This window comes from Macrobrachium rosenbergii, chromosome 2 (genome assembly GCF_040412425.1).
Source record: "Macrobrachium rosenbergii isolate ZJJX-2024 chromosome 2, ASM4041242v1, whole genome shotgun sequence".
NCBI lineage: Eukaryota > Metazoa > Arthropoda > Malacostraca > Decapoda > Palaemonidae > Macrobrachium > Macrobrachium rosenbergii.
In genome coordinates, this window is record NC_089742.1 from 38419709 (window position 1) to 38426031 (window position 6323).

The following is a 6323-nucleotide window of genomic DNA, read 5'->3' on the forward strand; positions in this document are numbered from 1 at the left end:
AAAATATTGTAAAATAGGAAACTGGAAAATATCTACTTCCCTTCAATTACATCAGTTAGGGAGTCTTTTCATCGGCTCTCTATTTAAAAGTGTGTTAATTTAAATTTTCTGGTTCCCAGTTTTCTAGTGCCACAGCGCAAACTCCACAAAAACCGTTCCAGATACGCTAAACTTCTAGAGCTATTGGCATAACTTTATCATTCACATTGATAATTATAAAATGTACAGTTTCTTGTCCACAAACGTGTCAATTTTTATCTAACACTGGTTTCACTCACTTTCTCTTGTTTCTCTCTTCCTATGATTTATATATATTTGCCTATAGCAGTTATTGCTTAGTTCATCTTTAGTACTTCAATAATTCAGCCATATTTTCTATACCATGTTCAGTACACCTTCCCATAGATATATATTTATGTCGAATAACAAACATTGGGCCTTTTAAATACGCCTACTCTTTCCAGTAACCCAGTTTAAATTATTAAGCTACTATTATAACTAATTTTTAAGTATAGTTCATCTGTATTGTTCTCTCCATCACTGCAAACATCATACATTTCATCTTTGTAATTTCCCTGCAAGTTGAAATTATGGCCAAGCGTAGCCTATTGTGTCTGGTTTTCATGATACAGTGATGATTTGTGTGAAATTGGTGGAACTAAGGCGGAGAGAAAAGTGCATTTCTTCGCTTTCAAAAACCTATCCAAATAGAAACTTAGTACATACATGCCAACGCCGTAGGGTTTCCTCCAGAGTCCAGTGTAATCCTCGGAAAATTTCCTTGAAATCCTTCACAAAATCCTAGCATTCTATAAATGTCCTTTGAGAGGGATTTGAGAATCACACTTTGATCATTGAAATGCCCTCCCCTCCCGCCAAAAAAAAAAAAAACTCACACGAACAGTTGAGTAGTAATATACAATAGGCTACTATATAAATTTATTTCACTAAACATGGCGGTTTGAGTGCATGTGCTCTGTTATCGTTTTTTATATATATTAATAGATTCTGATAATTTGGATCCCTTTTCAGTCAAAATTCACTTGACAGAAGAAAACTTATAGGAGTCATAATAAAATACAGACTATATGGTGAACTAATAAAGGCAATAGTTAATATCCATTTAAATGATACAACCACTATGTATCTAAACAATATAAAACAAGAGTAAATAAATGTTAAAAATGGAAAAAGGCATGCATGCAATGCATCAGCTTATCTTTCATCAGATGATGCAAGATATAAAGTAATTGAAGAAATAGCTATTGAGTGTTTCAAGTATAAGCAAAGATGATGAAAGTAATAAATTAGTATTTAACGTCTGGTACAACATATAATGTAGATAATCAATACATTCGGGGAGGGAATGAAATTAGTAATAAAAAAATCTAGTAACTCCTATTAATAATACGAAAGACTGATTTAGAGAATAGGCTACTTGTAAAGAGCCCATATTATTCCCAAAAATTTTACAAGTAGGCAAAACAAATGCCAAATATGACAATTTTCCTCATAAGAAATATGCATTATGAGCAAGCAATCCCCCCTCTTTGGGGAATTGAGGTAATGACTTAATATTTATCACGCCAATACTGTATCCGCTCAGTCACAGAGAGCACAGAGGTAGTGGAACCAGGTATGCTACAGCATAGGCTTTAAATAATAGATATAGTTGCAGTTAACCCCAAGATTCTAGTCTAAAAAATAGTGTAACTGATTTCACTCTTTCTATTCTTTATTTAATGAGCAGGTGCAGTGATGATAGCATATAATTTACATCATTGGTTGGTTCCTCAAAAGAGTCTGCCTTTATCATAAGTAAAACGTACAGGCATAGTAGGGTAATGTTAAGGATGCTGTACTGAAAAGGATTAACAAGCTCAGTACAATTATAACCTAACCTAACCTAACCCAACCTTGCTTGAGATTAAAAAAAAAAAGACGGATTTAAGGAAACACAAACTTCAACTCTTTTCAGTAACCTTCCATGACCTATCATTTATAAACTTCTGCTACAAAATATTCTATGGCCTTTGCTAAACTTCTTAAGTTTTTTTTCTGTAGCACTGTAACATTTTTTTGTTGTCTCTTATTTAGCAGCATCATCAGTTAGTTTTAGCTGTTATAAGTGAATACGTTTTTCAAATATTTTTTCTCATTTAAAATCTTTCTCTTTCCAAAAAGGGAGTTGAACACCCAACCCACTTCGTGAATACGTCCTAAATCTTAGACCAAGATGCATACAAATGACGCAAATAACCTCCTGCAACTATTACGTCTTAATATGCACACATTAAAGAGTATATGAAATAATCAGAGACAACCCTGTGAAAGAGTGATCAGCCCAAAGAAAACTAATTAAAATAAAACACACACAGCTGGGACAATAAGGAACAGAATAAAAATAAGTAAGCCAACTTGGAATATTTGTAGATAAATGTAAGAACATAAAAGCAGAAACGTAGTATGAGAACAAGGAAAAGAGCACGTTTAATGTTAGAGATAAATGCCAAGGAAAGACTTATTCAATAAACTCAGTGTTTATATCGTAAAGAAGGAAATGAGAATTCGGGGAATTTCTTACTCAGTTGCCCAACATGCAACTTTGATTTCTTGCTTATAAAAAGCATATGGTACCAAAAGGAAATTAGAATTAACGGGCCACCCTAGGGCCGACTCAATCTGCAACAAAACAAACGGACAAAAAATATAAAAGAATCAGATCTTTCAGGGAGCCGTTTTAAATATCCTTCCATATAACCACTACTACAATAGTAAAATCTCTAGAGTCCCACGATAATTATTCCGTTACAACCGCAAGGTAGATTTTGCTCGAATTCAACGAAGAAAGCAGGTATAGCAAAAATGACAGGGGTATAAAATATAGAAATAGGCTAGTATAAATAGGATACATATACCTGAAGACTTGGCTGGTACTGAAGTGGGCGTAGCTTGCCCGCATTTTGGACAACGGCATTTGTAAGAGAGAAGTAGCTTAGGTATGCAAAGACGAATAGGCTAGAATACGACATGCAATGAGTGAATTCAGTTACATACATTGTGTATGGTATGAAAGTCACAATCAAACAATATTTTTCATTAAAATAACGATATAGGGTAGGGTAATATTGCAGAATTCTATAGCTGTCCCGCTCCAGCTAGTCGCCGACGGGAATAGTCATTTGTTTATGTTTTTGTTTATGCCATTTGCTCATTATTATTATTATATATTATTAGGCTCTATTCACCACCTTTTGCTCATGTTTTAAATTCACACGGGAAGGGTTGGTACCAAATACGGCTCCCATTTTGTAGTGAATCGATAGTTGCTGAGCTAGAGGGCCGCGGTAGTAGTCTGCAGTTGATAGCCTATAGGCTAATGGTTCTGTGCAGATTGTAGTGATAGGCCTGGGGTGTGTCATCCAGCCCACGGTAGGTAGAGAAGACCATGGAGGTTATGGTTACGGATCTGCATGTTGAGCTACGTGGTTCATATTGTGGAGGTTAGGCTAGGTCATCACTTATGAAGTGAGTTACCCCTTAGATAATAGAGTTCAATGTTCCGAAGAAGGACTTTTAAGTTTCTGTAAGAGTCTTTATGTCAGACTTCATTGGTAGCCTATTCTTAATACTGGAGGCTTTCTCCTGGCTTCTGTGACTTTGATATGAATGTGTGTATGGCATACACTTAGCCTAACTAAGACACCACATGTCAAAGGTTGGAAGACAATAGATCTGTTGGCTGTGTCGCAAAGACTCAGTCCCAAGGAAACCAGACCAGACCATTGTATCCTTTGCTGTTCAACCATTATTGTACCATGACATGTAAGGAGAGAACACCCCTTTAAATGTCAGAACAATTCATGGGTATCGCCAGAGAACTTAGGGGTTCAGGAAAGCTACTTCCAGACTTCTTCTGGAATTTTCTTCTCCAAAGGAAAAGCAGGTCAACACTATATCCGTCCAAGATGTCATATGTACTGCCTTGTAACACAGTGTTGTAACCATTATTGTGAATGGCTTCGAATTTCAGGATCACATTTCAGTATGATGTGGACAGTCCCACAAGCTCTAGGTTTTTTGAATAACAGACTTGCCTTCACGTAATGGACTGACTGTAGATAGCAGTTTCTGCCAATTAAAATGTAATGCTGATTCAGTTTCTTTGCCAGTCTTTTGGTTATACCAGTATTTTTCTTTCCTTATTTACTCATCTTTATCCGGTATCGCATTCTCATTAACAGATTCTACAGAATTATATGTCTCTATGTCCCTTTAAATTGAAAAGTGCTGTCCTCTGCTATAAGTTTCTCCAGGGAGCACCGTATGGTAATTTAGATCTCCCTGTCAGTGGTATTTTCCAAGAGGCCTTTAGTTAAAGGTGGATATGTATTGAGTTTATATTTGTGACCAACCTCATAGAATTTCTTTTGTATGTCTTTGAAAGACACTGCTCCACGTGCTAAAAAGCTGTCCCAAGGAGCTTTTTAGTAGCTTAGTCACTCCTGCCTTATTTGCAGTTCGGGGCATTTATACTCATGGGGTTTATGGTGAAACAAATGTACTTTTCTCGTAAGAAAAATTAGTTGTTTCATTCAAACCCAACATTTGTAATGCAAGTTCAAGCCTCTCACCTCTGATATTTCTTGCAGATAATGAATCAGACAGCACTGAGATTGACTTTTGAGTTACTGAGACCTGGGGAGTTGCTCACAAATAGTTGCTTTCTTAATTTTATAGGGTACTGAAGTGTCTGGAATGATTTTGTGTGCATGAAACAGCAGATTATAAAGAATTTATTTTAAATGAATGTTTTTTCTTTTTATCTTTTTCAGCAGTCTTCAGGATAATGATAAGACAAATCCGTCATCTTCGTTTACTTAACATTACATCATGGAGAACCAGTTCTTCACATAAAAATTGTGTTCAATTTAGCTTAGAGAAGTCAAGATCTCACCATCTTCTTACGTCATGTAAGAACAATAAGCTCCTATCACAGAATATGAAAAGTTTGCCAGCATCCATACAGCAAACATGGAGATTAGGTCAAAGTGAACTAAACTCGTGGAGTATGAAAATCACCCGTACTTTTATGTACAGGAAAATATTCAAAAAGAAACCTGCATCCCAGCTTCAAAAAGAAGATGGTATTGAATCACATTACAGTTTGGTATATGAGGGTAATGCAGCTTCATATGCCCTTTGGGCATATGGTATAGTGGAAACAATTGGTTTTAGTTTTCTATTAACAATACCATTTATATCGTTTAATTCAACATTTTTTGAGTCAGTATTCCATGAATTTTTCTCTGAATTTTATGAATTTGGTATCTTTTGTGCTGTGAATTCTGTAATATGCTTGTGGGTAGCAAGGACATGCGTAAGCTATGCACTCCGTATATATTACAGTGACTTGGAAGATAAATTCATTATTTTATTTATGGGTTATCATCCTTTAGCTATGAAAAAGGTCACAGTAAATCCAGGTGAAATTAAACCAGTTATCCCTGGTTCACTTAAGCAGTCATGCATACCTTGGGCAAATGATATTTACTCCTTGTCACGCAAAAAAATGATTATGAGTTTGGATGGGTTTAGATCACCATTGTATTATAATAAATTAGTTGGGTATTGAACGTAATTGAAATTTTTTTTTGTTTTGGCATCTGTAAGGTACTGTACATAGAAAGCTTGACCATTTAATAATAAGATTAAATCATGTATCATACACTAGTGTTTCACTTTCCTTTACCCACGAGTGAATTTCCTTTACCCACATGAATTAATCATTACAGTAAACAAAGAATCATGACAGTAAACAATTGTGATTACACTTATGCGTGTTTCCTTGGAATGGTAAAAATAGTAAGAGCACCAATTTTGTATTTATAAATCATAAAAAACGCAGTTGCTCTTGGCTAGAAGCTCTGTCATATCTATTTTCTCATCCTTGACCTAATTTCCATATTCTTTGGAAGCTTACTTAATTTCACTTCACCCCCATTATCATAACACTTACAGTATCCATATCATTCATAGCAGATAAATGTGATATTATAGGAGTTAATGTTTGGGTAGGAGAGTAAGATTTTCACTCCTAGTGAGCTTAAGTTTAATAATAAACAGGACAGCAAGAAGGCTGGAAATCATTTCTTTTATTCACACCAATGTTTCAGGAATCCTTTCCCATTTTCAGGGCTATAAACAGAATTAATTTTTAAAACATTAAAAAGTACTGTATGCTAAAGTAAGCTAATAATTATAAGAAATCATTCGTTAAGCTAAAAGTAAAAAAAAAAAAAACTACAAAGCAACTTTATGCC

At 35.0% G+C, this 6323-nt stretch overlaps 1 long non-coding RNA gene across 1 annotated transcript; it reads left to right on the top strand.

Annotated features, from left to right (window-relative positions):
- Positions 1-2719: 2719 nt before the first annotated feature.
- On the top strand, positions 2720-5728 carry LOC136845209 (uncharacterized). The gene is made up of 2 exons (XR_010855109.1): positions 2720-2854; positions 4836-5728. It is a non-coding gene; the product is annotated as an uncharacterized lncRNA (long non-coding RNA).
- The last annotated feature ends 595 nt before the right edge of the window (positions 5729-6323 follow it).